Genomic DNA, 13,346 nt, shown 5'->3' with positions numbered 1-13,346 from the left:
GTGGAAATGTTCAGGCTGTGTGTTCTCATTTGTCATGGCTTTTACGTACGCACAGGCTTTTTCATTCAGATGATGCAGTCTGCCTTTGAGCTGAGTCTTTACCAAACAGCACTATGGATGCTTACGGACACCAACTACGACAGGGGAGTTTGAAGTCAATTGAAGTATCTACGTAACAAGAAAATAAAATCAATCCTAAGCATGTTGCGTGTTGCTGAAGAGGAGACCTAAATAAAGACAAAATACAAAGTAGAGAAAAGATAAACAAACTCTCTTATTCCAGAGAAAAAAAGAGAACTGTATTTGCAGAGGCAAAGGGTTTAAGAATAAAGACATTTGTTTCAAAAGAACTGCAAAACATGGGGCCATGACATAATTTCCGTTTGTAAAGAAAGTACCCTCTTTCTCCTTTTTTAAACTTGTGATTTTTTGTAAATTCACTGATACCGTTTAAGATTTCAAGTATAAAACTTTTTGTTGTTTTTACTAGAGAATGTATTATCTTTTACAGTTTTATTAAGGTCATGTTGTAGCATTTAAGACAGATTTTGTGCAAATGTACTTTCCTTGGAGGTTTTTACTTTTAGTGGAGTATTTTCTGTGGGAAGTGTTGTACTTCTCTACATTTTACAGTGCCCTGTAAAAGGTTGCTGATGACAAAATGAAGCTCCATGACCGTAAAAGCTGTTCATTAACAGCATAACAGCCAGCAGGCTGGATATTTTCATTCATATTTTTATCAAAACTCTTCTTTACACCATGCAAAAGCTGCATTGACAAGATAGGATGATATATATATATCTTGTTTTTAAGGTATTTTCAAGCCAAAAATGTCAACATTAATCCTTGCAATTGGTTTTATGAACCATCAATGAGCTTATCAAAAGTTATTTTCCTACAATAGTGGCTGTCATTTTTTTTAAATTACAGTCAATAAAGTCCTTATTTTATGTTTTTTAATAACAGGCTTTCAAAGTCAGCCAGCCATGAGATGAGGGCATGGAAAGTCAGGTATATCTGCATCATGTAATCCTGACACGAGTTGCTGGATTATCAATAAACAAACAAGCAAACAAACTAATTTCCTAACCATAAAATTAACAAAAACTTCAGTCTGGTTAGATGCAGATTTCAAATCATTTCATTTTACATATATTTTACTACATTAATATAACTATAGAGGCCCATGAAAAAAAGTGAGACATAATACTAATAATATCTCAAAATCACAAGATACTAGGTCTTAATAATAAGATGCTATAACATCAAACAACACGGTGTCAGCTGCCCCAGGCTGTTCACCGTCAACACAGTGAAGACTAACTATACTTTGGATATACTTTCTTCTTTTGACTTACAAAGCGCTAAATGGCATCGGGCCATCGTATCTTAAAGACTTAATCGTCTAGGTCTCTGCGTTCTCAACATGCAGGTCTGCTCGTTGTACCTAGGGTCTCTAAAAGTAGTCTGGGAGGTCGAGCCTTTAGTTATCAAGCTCCTCTTCTTTGGAATAGCTTACCGGTTGAGGTCTGGGGAGCAGACACGGTCTCAACCTTTAAGAGTAAACTTAAAACTTTCCTTTTTGATAAAGCTTACAGTTAGAGCTGGATCAGATCTGAACCAGCTCTTAGTCATGCTGCTATAGGTTTAGACTGCTGGGGGGAACTGACACACAGGGCTCCTGTTTCCCTCTTTTTCTGTCAGTCTAACTTCTAGTCTTACTGTCCTGTTATAGTTACTGACCATACACCTCTCTGGGAGGATCTGAGTTTGTCTTGTAGGTTCCTGGGGATCGGTGAAGTAGACGGCCTGCTGCTGTGCTCCTGTCCGACACCAGCTGCTACGGCTTTGGATTGTTGCCGGGAATGGCCTGCTGGTTTCACCTTAACTGTCGCCACAGCGCCAAACTTCAGACTGCGTCTGTTTCTCTCTCTCTCCCTTTCTGTGTGTGTGTGTGCCTGTGTGTGTATCCCTATGCCCCCCCCCCCTCCTCCCCCCCCCCCATTCTCTCTCCCACTCTCTCTCCTCTATCTGTCTCTCTCTAACCCCAACACAGTCTCCTCAGATGTCTGTCTAACATGAGTCTGGTTCTGTCCGAGGTTTCTGCCCGTTAAAGGGAAGTTTTTCCTTGCCATTGTAACTTGCTAAATGCTGCAAAGTCCTGTAATCATGGTGGATTAAGATAAGATAAGACTCCTTATCTTGTCTTGATGTTGGGTTTCTGCTAATAAAATTGTATTAACATTTACGGGTCTAGACCTGTAAATGTTTCTGTAAAGTGTCTTGAAATAACATTTGTTATGATTTGGCGCTATACAAATAAAGATTGATTGATTGATTGATTGATCCCTTGAGTTGATTGATACAAAAAGTATCAAAACCTTTTTCAGGAGTATCTTGGAGAAGATTTTTCTTTCAGCATCTAAAAATTGACATATGTCTTTATTTATCATTACCATGATTTATATGTCCCTTTACATTTTTATGTTTGCTTCTTCTTCTTCTTCTTTTTTTCCTCCCGCTTATCTGTTTCTTCTACTCGTATTCATTTATGTTTGTATTTAGCAAATGTTTGTAGTGTTGGTCGTTGTTTACCAACATTTGCTCAATTAAAAAAAAAAAAAAAAAAATCTGGACTTACTGTCTAATAATTTTGAGAGAATTCTGTTCTGTTAATTTTATCTTTCTTTCAAATAGCACACATAAAGCACTCATATTTTAGTTCTTGCAAAAAAGGGAAAAAAAAGAATAGGTAAATAGGGGGTACATTTTTTCAATTGACATTAGTGAATATGAGATTTACCACATAAATTCATTAAATTTCCAATAAATTCTGTCTTTTATTACATGTTTAACATATACTATAAAACATTTTTAACTTATAATGAGATTAAGTTAAGTTTTGCCTAACAGTATTCTGTCACTTGAGATCAGAAAGTAGAAGAATATGTACTATTATAAAACATGTGCTGCACTGATTCTGGTAAGTTAGTTTTGTCCTTTTGGGTTTTGCAGATTATTGAGTTGAAACAACTTAAAATTTTAAGTTGGATTAATGCAAAATATTGATTTGAGAAGAATTAAAATATTTATTTGACTTATTAAGTTGTGTTAAATGAACTTGTTTATTTCATTTCAAAGAACTTAATTTATTTAGTGTGACCAATTGAAGCAATTAATTTAAGTTGGTCCAACTACTTCTTCTTATTAGTTGTAGCAACGCAGAATTTCAAGTTGATATGATCAACAAAAATGCGTTGGAAACCTTAACTTAAGAATATTGAGTTGGATTGATTAAAAAAATTACATCACTTCAACTGATTGACAGACTTTTTAAAGTGCAGGTTATCCTCTGGCTCTGCTCTCTGATGAATAGGGCATATTGCATATTATTGCAACTTCCTGCTCTGGAGAGGTATTGCAGATGGAATTCCTACCTTTACCAGTTAGGTTGAGTTAACATAAAGTGATCTTGTTGTTTTAACAATTTTGCACATCATGCTGAAACAACATGATTTAATCATGTTTAACCACTGAACATGAAATAATCTAGTAGAAGCTACATGTTTTATTTATGCTGATTGAACAAACACCCATGTTCCTTTTTTTGAGTGTACAAGACAAACTCAGATCCTCCCAGAGAGGTGTATGGTCAGTAACTATAACTGGACGTTAAGACTAGAAGTTAGACTGACAGAAAAAGAGGGAAACAGGAGCCCTGTGTGTCAGTTCCCCCCAGCAGTCTAAACCTATAGCAGCATGACTAAGAGCTGGTTCAGATCTGATCCAGCTCTAACTGTAAGCTTTATCAAAAAGGAAAGTTTTAAGTCTATTCTTAAAGGTTGAGACCGTGTCTGCTCCCCAGACCTCAACCGGTAAGTTATTCCAAAGAAGAGGAGCCTGATAACTAAAGGCTCGACCTCCCATACTACTTTTAGAGACCCTAGGTACAACAAGCAGACCTGCATGTTGAGAACGCAAAGACCTAGACGGATTATACGGAACAATTAAGTCTTTAAGATACGATGGCCCGATGCCATTAAGCGCTTTGTAAGTCAGAAGAAGAGTTTTAAACTGTATCTTAGATTTTATAGGTAACCAGTGTAGAGACGCTAACACTGGAGAGATGTGTTCTTGCCTGACGGTCCAAGTCAGTACCTAAGCTGCGGGGCTCTGAACCAACTGAAGAGTCCTAATAGACTTATTATGACCGCCGGATTACAATAGTCCAGCCTAGAAGAAACGAAAGCATGGACTAGTTTCTCAGCATCGCTCTGAGACAAGAGTATCTAATTCTCTTGATATTATAAAAATGAAAAAATGCCGTCCTTGAGACCTGTTGGATGTGAGAGAGAAAGGACAGGTCCTGATATAGCAATAAGTTCCTAAAAAGCTGAATAGTGAATAGATACCATCTTTTGTTAAACTTTTTTCTTTTTTTCTTTTATAACTGGCAATAATGAACTTACATCTATCAACATGCATTGGCGTGTTTTTCCCCCTTCATTCACCACTACTGGGCTACATTTTGAAATGTACATTTAATCTAAAACGAAATGGTGTATATTTTTTACAAGGAAAACTTTTCACTTTCTTTCCAACTTTCTTGGGAGTATATTAACTGACCAGTGATTAAAATAACAAATCTGTTTTCCAATAATTTGAAGCTCGTTCCTTCTCTAAATTCAAATTATGCAGTGAAGAAAATGAGAAATCGGAAAGTTTCACGTGATAGGATTTTACCGGAATTACCTTGCTACCGGCTTCCGGAAAGATTTTCCGTCCGTCCGGCTCTGCGGACTCAAGGAGAGAAAGGTAACGGCCACAGTCCTGAGCTGAAATCTCGTTAAAATGCTTCCTTTTAAAGATAAATGCTGTGTTGTTTTATCAGAGAGGGTTGGTGTGAAGAATCAGATGTACGGCTGGTGTTTCTTTTTGATGATCTAGCCCGCTGTGGTGACTTTTTTCTGTGCTGTTTCTGCTGTTTTCAGGGATTAGCAGGCTAGCAGGTTGTTAGCATCCCATGCTATTACGACGTGGGTGTTCTTTCTTCACTTTAGCTCGTCCAGTTAGCAAGCAAACATTGATGCAGACAACCAAGTTACATAATTCATTATCACATTTTAGAAACACATTCCATTGTGTGTTATAAATGCCTTAAAACTGCCGACTAAAAAACTGTCACATCACTGTGTGGTTATTTTTGCCGGCTAATGTTATCTACGCTGCTGGCTATGTGTTGCTAACTCGCCCCAGAGCAAGCTACACTGGTTAAATCACTGAAGTTATGTCGAAGCTTATTTTTCCCACATGTCAACATCCTCACAGAAAGCTAGGACAACTGAGTCATTTTAATTGCCACCCTAGCTTTGCATCGAGACATGTCTGTTTGACAGTTGCCGCTGTAAGCAACATGCTTACTGTTAACATGACACTTGAAACCATGTGATTGCTATGTATCGCTGGTCCAACAAATCCGAAACTAGTTTTGTTTGGTTATAGAGTAATGTGATATGATATTTAGGTCTGTTTATGTTAGGATATCGCTGTTACTCCTCAAGTTACAGGGGCAGCTTTATAGATATGTGTGCAAATGTGCCATTAGATGTACATAACATGTACGGACTGAAATGACAGGAGAGTTGTTTTGAGCTGAACTGCCTGTGACACCTCCATTTGGGTCTTGATTGACACTTGAGAGGTCGCCGCATCTTTCATTGTTTTCCACAATGAATAAATGTAAGATTTCCCCTCAACATCACTTGCTCGTACTGCATCAATTCAAACGTAGGTCGTCGCATTGGTGATGCTGGTGTTAAACTGGGCTGAAGTGAAACGGAGGTGTCTGACTCATTGTTGCTAGTTTGAGCACTCATAGTCGTCACGACGCTGTTGACAGCCCTGCTGCTGTGTTTCACCGAACTATCTTCAGCTGTTAAGAACAGTTCGTTTCAAGAAATGAATGGTGTGTTGACGTTTTGGATGCAATAGCTAACTACCAGTAGCAGAATCTTTAGCTTGACAGTTTTTCAGTCAGTATTACCATTCATCCACTCCACCACAGCTGGCACCTAAATATGTTAACATGTTTCGGTATGTGGGATGCTTTGGATTAAATGACATGATTGTCACAGTCGATAAGGTTTGAGGTGTGGCTGGCATGAAGCCGGCAGCCGGGCTGTGCATCGCGCCAATGGCAGGAGGAACCACGTGGTACACCCGGATTGGGCCTTGCAAAGTTAGCAAAAGGCTAATAGTACAACAGAGAAGCAGCAGCCACGCGTGTAGATGCTCATGCATGACGAAGCGTTTGGTGCGTGTGTGTGTGTGTTTGTTAATTGAAAGGTAATGCAAGTAGCTGTCTGTGCGATGTGCGTGTGTGGACTGGCAGGCACGCCCCTGAAAGTGTTTCCCAGCGGAAGCAGAGAAAACACCGGTGTTTCATCTCAGTGCAGTTAGCCCTGGAGGCTTCTTTAAGCCCTGATCCTCTATCAGAATTTTGGTTTACAGAGAGGTATCGCTGCTGCGGTCACGTTGAAACCGGTTGTGATCACTTGGCCATGCCTGCTGCTACTGCAGCAGCAGCTGTGAGACTGATGTGATGGACTGCAGACATGTGACTTTAGCTGAGAATGTGGGTCCAAAAAGAATGCAGTTTTGGTAACAATTTTCTAGTTATTCTTCCCAATTTTTGCACATCTGCAAACATTGCTCAGCATAAAAGTGTATAATGCAGTGAGACCAGGGATAGTTTCCTAAAAGTGAATGAATGATTGAAACGTGATAAAATTGGAACAAATTAGAATGAAAAATATGGTGTGTCAGAGCTGAGTTGTCATGGTTTGTTTAACATGAGGACTCCACTCAGCTTCCTGGTGTGAAACTGTGTGGAAGCATGGAGTCTGGGCATGTGTGGGTTTTGGCAGTGTTAGTTAACCAGGACATGGAGGTGCTTGGTGGGACACACTGTGCCAGAGTGATGCTGTGTCATCGAAGCTTCACTGTAAATATTTGGCAGCAGGAAACATGGGTTTTATGTTTGGCATAAAACATGTCTAATAAAAAGAATATTGTAAATAATCTATTTAAATAATTACCTCATTCTCAACAGTAGAATGGCATAAGGAGTACTAGCCTTTGTTAACCATGTAGTGAGTTGCTTTTGAGCCATGAAAGAAGTTTGATAGATGCTGCTTGGACATACATGATTGAGAAGTTGTTTGACTTTTACCTGGGGGAAAGCTGAGTCCTGTCTTTCTCTGTAACTCCCTCTATTCCACCAACTGAACCTCAGTTCAGCATAAATCCATTCGCTGATGAACAGAGCAACATATTAAACCTGCAACAAGGTACGCTCTGACAAGCAAGGACTAGTCCAGTCTTTTTAGACTGGGGCGCCCCAACCAGGGCACTGACTTATGCAGGGAGGCATGAATTTTGTAAACCCACGCTTATATGAATAGCATTTATTTTTGCTCATTAGTTTGTGTTAAATTCTCAAGATTAACAGTCCATAGCTTTAACAAACAGAAGAACTAGAGTAAAACAAAGCATTTTTAAAAAAGCTATTTCCAATCAATCCAAAATGTTTAAAATTATTGTTTTTTGTTTTTAATTAGAAAGTACATATTTCATAACTACCAATAATTTCTGAATGTTATTTTATAACAAAGCATGTAGCCTAATATTATTCATCATAATTGTAAATGCACAATTTGTCAATTCTTGCAGCACTAGCTACCACCAACAAAAGCAAGAAGTTTGGTCGCACGTGGCTAAAGATATGGTACCCATACATACAGTGAAAAAACTGTGTTTATCCATTTGCTGAAAACTATAGACCTCAGGTAGAGTATGTGCTACCTTGCGTTAAGTATTTTGTTAAGTGACCCTGCTCCATCCATACTGTACTCTTAAGAAAATCAGCAGAGAGCTGGAAGGGGTGTTGTTTTATTCTGCAATGACAGATCTGATCCAATTGAACCATGATGCTACAGATAATGAAAATGTCATTGTTGTGTTTTTATACAGATTCAGTAATAATAGAATTCCCTGTTGAAGTCTTTGGAAATGGTGCAGCTTTCAGTGTGAATGTAAACAAGTCTGCCTCCTTTAAAACTACAAAACAAAAGAACTATGGATGGAACGCTTTATGAAGAAAAAACGAACCATTCGGTTTCCCTCACTTGGTTTTGGGCTCGTGTGCTCCTTTCGGTTTGTGTTTTTCTTTCTTCTTCGTTTGTGTGTTGTTTCCATGACGAGTGGAGAAGGCAGAGTTAGAGGGTGTACCTGTGGCGTTTCGTCATTCTACTGACTTTTCTGAAGTTTGGAGTCTGACGCTGGAGCGCGTTTTAATTGCCTGAATGCGCAGCGTGTGTTGTCGTGAGCCCCTCCCCTATCCAAGACACAGAGACATTCCTCACTTGCAGCAAGTAAAATCACGTAAGTGTGTGTCTCATTATGGTCACTTCTGCCAGGCCCTTGCCCAGATTAAGGCGGAGCGTTAATATTTAGACTAAAAAAAACCCCAAAAATTAACAGAAATTAATTTGTAGTTCTGAACATTTTTATGATGTTTTACCTGCTTTCTCTCTCTCCCTCATTATTTCTCTCTCCTACGGAGTCCATGAAAATTACATGCAAATGGACATTTTGAAAATTAAACAGCTGCGTCATTTAGTGGCTGTTAGTGACTTCTGGGACAGCCATCAGTGACTTTCCTTACTGAGGAGTTGGCATGTTGAAACTAGCAATGTTTCACTCAGCTTGGAGTTTTGAATGGGCAGCCTTACTTGGGCATGTGCGCATCAACCCTCTGCAGCTGAACTGTAATGCCGCGGCCACACAGGAGGCGAATTGGCAACTTTAAATGCACATCATGCCCGAGGCTGGACACTGGACTATTTTGACAAGCTGAGGGGTGACGCGCTCGTCGCTGCAAAGAAATCCATTGATGCAGATGTCTCTAAAATAATTTGGCAATACTTTATATGTGTGCATGTCATCGCTGATTGGCTGCTGCGGCACAGCGTCGCGCGAATTTGCATCGAAAGTTCAATATTTTCAACTCGTAGAGTAGAGCATAGAGGTGTTTGGCACCCCAAACGCGTTGGACACTCCATATGCGCCGTGCCAAATGCGTCCAAAACGCCGACAGGGGCGAATCTGCGTCCAAACATGTCTTTGCATTGACTTTGTATGTAGTCTCGACTAGTGTTATTTTTGGCGACCTTTTTTAATTTTAGTTTTAGTCTAAAACTATTTTAGTTTTTATTAGTTTTAGTCACATTTATACTCCTTTCAGTCAAGTCAAGTTTCAGTTGACAAAAAGTCTGAGCATTTTAGTCTCATTGTAGTCAGAATTATCCATGATTATTTTAGTCTAGTTTTAGTCAATGAAAACTGATGACATTTTAGTCTAGTTTTAGTCAATGAAGATTGTACCTTAATCTCATCTCTTTTGAGCAATGCAATTCTACTTAACCCACTTAATTTAGTACAAGTACTTAGTATGGAGTAGATGTAACCAAAATTTTCTCTAAGTCATCCATTTCACAAGTCAAACATGGATATCTTATAATTATAATATTGTTACCTTATAGACTCAAGAATACATTCAATTCCAGACACGGAAGATGCTCTGATTTGAATTTGTGTCAGACTTAACTTTGTGTCTTCAGTTGTCGTTATACTTTACTATCCGTTGCTCCGTCTTCCACATAATGCCGCGCGAGTGGGGGGATAAGGGAACTGACCTGCGTCTGTGCAGTACGACCTGATGCAGCCGCTGAACTGGGACCCAGGAAATGGAAATAATACAAGATAAAAGTGATACTAAATAACGCAATGAAATTACGTCCCATATCGTTTTGGTTAACGAAAATAAAGACGTATATTAGGGCTGCAACTAACGATTATTTTTAGTGTCGACTAATCTATCGATTATTTTTTCGATTAATCACGATTAATCACGATTAATCACGATTATTTTGAGTTTTAACCTAATTTGGCCTTAAAAGTGTGCAGACCTTTAAAATTCAACCTGTGTGTTGCATTTTCACTGCATTTACCCAGAGTTAGGTTCTCTCCTCTGATTGGTCAGCCCTGTGTCATCTTTGCTTGTTTGTTTGTCTTTATTTCATTCATGATGACATAAAAAAACACAAGTACTGGGCTATACAAAACAATAAATAGGCTTAATCTCAAAAAGAATGAAGCAGGTAACAGGGAAATGAAGTTGTTGTACGCAGTGTTGGACACACCGCTTATTAGTGACTTTGGGCTCGTTTTCTAATGTTTATTTGCTGATTGGGGCTTTGCTCTCTGTATGATCCCGCCTGACTCTCTCCCAGCTCTCCATGACAACGCGTTTAGTTTCGTTTCTCTACATGCGCTATTTTGCTCATGCACACTCCGCCCCTCCTCCTCACCGCTGAGTGCTACCGCTGCAGTGTGACCTTGAGAGTGATAAATGACCTCTTTTTACAAAAGTAAGGGGAGTTTTGACACTAGTTTGTGGCTCAGATCCTGAAAAACTGTCTGTAACAGAGAGTGAAGAAGACTCTCTAGATCACGTTATCAGACGCTAAACTCCGGGAGCTGTCAGGCTGTCCAAGCCAGGCTGTCCGTCAGCGCACAGCGCTCTCTGGGAGTGGAGATTTTTCCTCATCAATATTCCGCACGTATGAACTTAGTGATCTTTTCCCATAAAGTATCCAATAACACAGCACCTCATGCTGTGAACTGAAGTTACAAATCAGTATTACCCCCTGGTATTTGATTTCACCACGTGACAACGACAATAAAAACAATAGTACGACGGGTCGACTATTTAAATTTGCGTCGATGAATTTTGTTCGTCAACGTCGACTAATCGTTGCAGCCCTAACGTACATTAGCAGAGTTTTCATCTTGTAAACCACATTTAGTACCGTTTTTATTCGTCAACAATATTACATTATATATTTGATTACAGTTTTAGTCACATGACCACCATTCACGTCCCGTCTCCTCCCGTTTCCGTCACGTGATAAAGGTTTGTTGACGTTGATATTTAGTCATAATTTTCGTTGACTAAAGCAACACTAGTCTCGACATGGCTTTGCGATTTTCGCGTCTGGTGTGGCCGTGGCATAACGGAGCCAAAGAAGACGTTGAGTCCAAGGTTGTGTGTGTGCCATGTGACCTCATGTGTGTGTATGTGTAGGCCCATGGACTTCATCCCCGCCCAGACTCAACATCTGTTGGCCATCTGATGGTTGCCGTGGAGACAACCTCGAAAAGTTCTGATGAGAGCATTATCAGCCTACCAAGGCCGACACAGAGGAGCGGAAAGAGAGATAAAGACTGTTTGGGTCAGGCAGACTGTAAAATTTGTAAAACTGCTTTAAAGTTTTGGTGGTCATCTCTGTGGCGACTCAAGTGACCTAATTTGGTGGCCCATTATGGCCAAGCCGAGTCGAGCTGACAACTTCTCCAAGTTGTTATCCATCCTGTCCTGCCTGCGATTAAGTTGGCATATTACTTGAGTGACAGCCCTGCACAATCCCTCAATGACACGCTGCTTGTTGCCAAAACAGCAGCCTGCGTCTTCTGAAGTTTGCAATAAATCAGGAAACCGCCAGCTTCAAACAGCAGAAAGCCTGTTATCATCTTCGATATCCTCAACGGAAAGGATCGACAGGCATATGGTCCGCCAAGTATCCAAGGAGTCGATCGTATACCCAGCTGCAAATGTTCTGCTGGGGCAGGCGGGCTCTCTTTTGACTAGTTTCCTCGTTGAGAAAATTTGATCAGTTGTGTTGAGAGACCAGCTGATCCAATCCATGGTTTTGTGTTTTGGATAGGATACAAAGGATAAGGCTCTGATAGTTCAGACAGAGACAGACCAAGAGCAAGCAGGGCAGATGGGGAGGAGGGAGCTAGAAGAAAAGTGTCCGCCTTTGTTGAGAGCAGTAGAGAAAGTACTCTACTTGCTATTGGAGCAATCCCAGTGACTGTGGCTGGTACACCTCGCCATCACAGTCTGCAGTAAGGGTGCATTGATCACAGTTTTCTGGGCCGATATTGATTTTATTTATTTATTTTTTTAACTGACAGCAAATACCTTCGATGTTCCAATCTTATATTGTTGAAAATCATTGAACAATACCTGTGAAACAATAAAATCTTTATGTTTTTACTTAAACAAGTGTCCTGAGTTTTAGGTCTCAGAGCAAAAAGCAACAATGGCTGGGTGTCACACCTTCCCAAAGGCATATAAGATCAGTTTGTATGTAAAACTGGGCCGAAAAGTGAGCCGGTTATAAAGTGGTGGAAAAAAGTTTTGGGACACCCCATGGGTTTGTGAAATACTGCATCATTTTTTTGCATTACAGGACTTATTAGTAAATCTAATTCATCTACTGAATCACATTTTAATCTCATATCTGCTAAAGGTCCCTTAACAAAGAATCTGAATTTTAAAATTGTAGCGCATGACTAATCGAACACACAAAAAAGAAAGGAGTTGTAAATCCACATTTTATTTTTCAGTTGACCAATATTAAAATGTCTGTGTTTGCTACCATTGATGTTGTGCAACTGTTTACAGCGTCTATAGAAGTAAATCATGTTTTTCAGCAGGGGGAGGCAGGGTCTGGCAGATCTTGTCAATCATCATTATTCTAGTAAATTACTGTCGGTGAGAGCGGTGTGCTCTTTAGATGAGAGATCAGCATGGATATGAGGAGAAGATGTGAGATGACAGAGGCATAGGGAGATGCTGCAATTCAGAAAAGTTCAGGCAGCTGAGTATGTGCTGTGGTAGCTCAGAGAGAAAGGGCAGCACGATCGTGAGAAAAGACGACGAAGATCATGAAGAGAATCAAACGATGGAGAGCCCAAGAAGAACGGGATCAAAAAAAGTATGTTTTGTCTATTTTTGGATCAAAAACATAAAAAAGAGATACAAAATAAGAGAGCCCACTCCTCTTAGGTAGTTTTGTTGTGTACAGAGTCATAGAAAACTATATTATTTGGGTCTTGTGGTTCAAAGGTCGTTCAAGATGTGCTGAAATTGGCTGGCAGCCAATGAGTTAATCGCTAATTAATCGTTAATTTCTGTAACACATTAATTTACAGTATAATAATTAATTTAATTAACAAGTTAAAATGACAGCCTTAATAGGAATACATCAAATTTGGAGTATTGGGTCATTTTGGTACCAGTAATCTGCTAATGAAGGTTGTGCTTTTCATTAAAAGACAATTTCTGTTGCCGTGCTTCCTGTCTGTATATAGCCAGCCCATTGGAAATTCTTAAGAGACAAAAATGTTCCAAAAGAAGGAACCCAACGCAGGTAATA

At 39.6% G+C, this 13,346-nt stretch overlaps 1 protein-coding gene across 3 annotated transcripts in view; it reads left to right on the top strand.

The window, feature by feature from the left end:
* Positions 1-4,742: 4,742 nt before the first annotated feature.
* eif4g1b (eukaryotic translation initiation factor 4 gamma, 1b) overlaps positions 4,743-13,346 on the top strand; it is a 73,678-nt gene continuing 65,074 nt past the window's right edge. For all 3 annotated transcript variants that reach the window (XM_074679127.1, XM_074679128.1, XM_074679126.1), the window contains exon 1: positions 4,743-4,815. The gene's annotated coding sequence lies outside the window, so the exon portion shown is untranslated. The remainder of the gene's footprint in view (positions 4,816-13,346) is intronic.

The sequence above is a fragment of the Halichoeres trimaculatus genome, unplaced genomic scaffold, assembly GCF_033239565.1.
Source record: "Halichoeres trimaculatus isolate MK-OKI-2021-1 unplaced genomic scaffold, fHalTri1.1 fHalTri1_scaffold_9, whole genome shotgun sequence".
In the NCBI taxonomy this organism is placed as follows: domain Eukaryota; kingdom Metazoa; phylum Chordata; class Actinopteri; order Labriformes; family Labridae; genus Halichoeres; species Halichoeres trimaculatus.
Note: the sequence above shows the minus strand (reverse complement) of the source record. Positions and strands in the feature narration are given on the sequence as shown.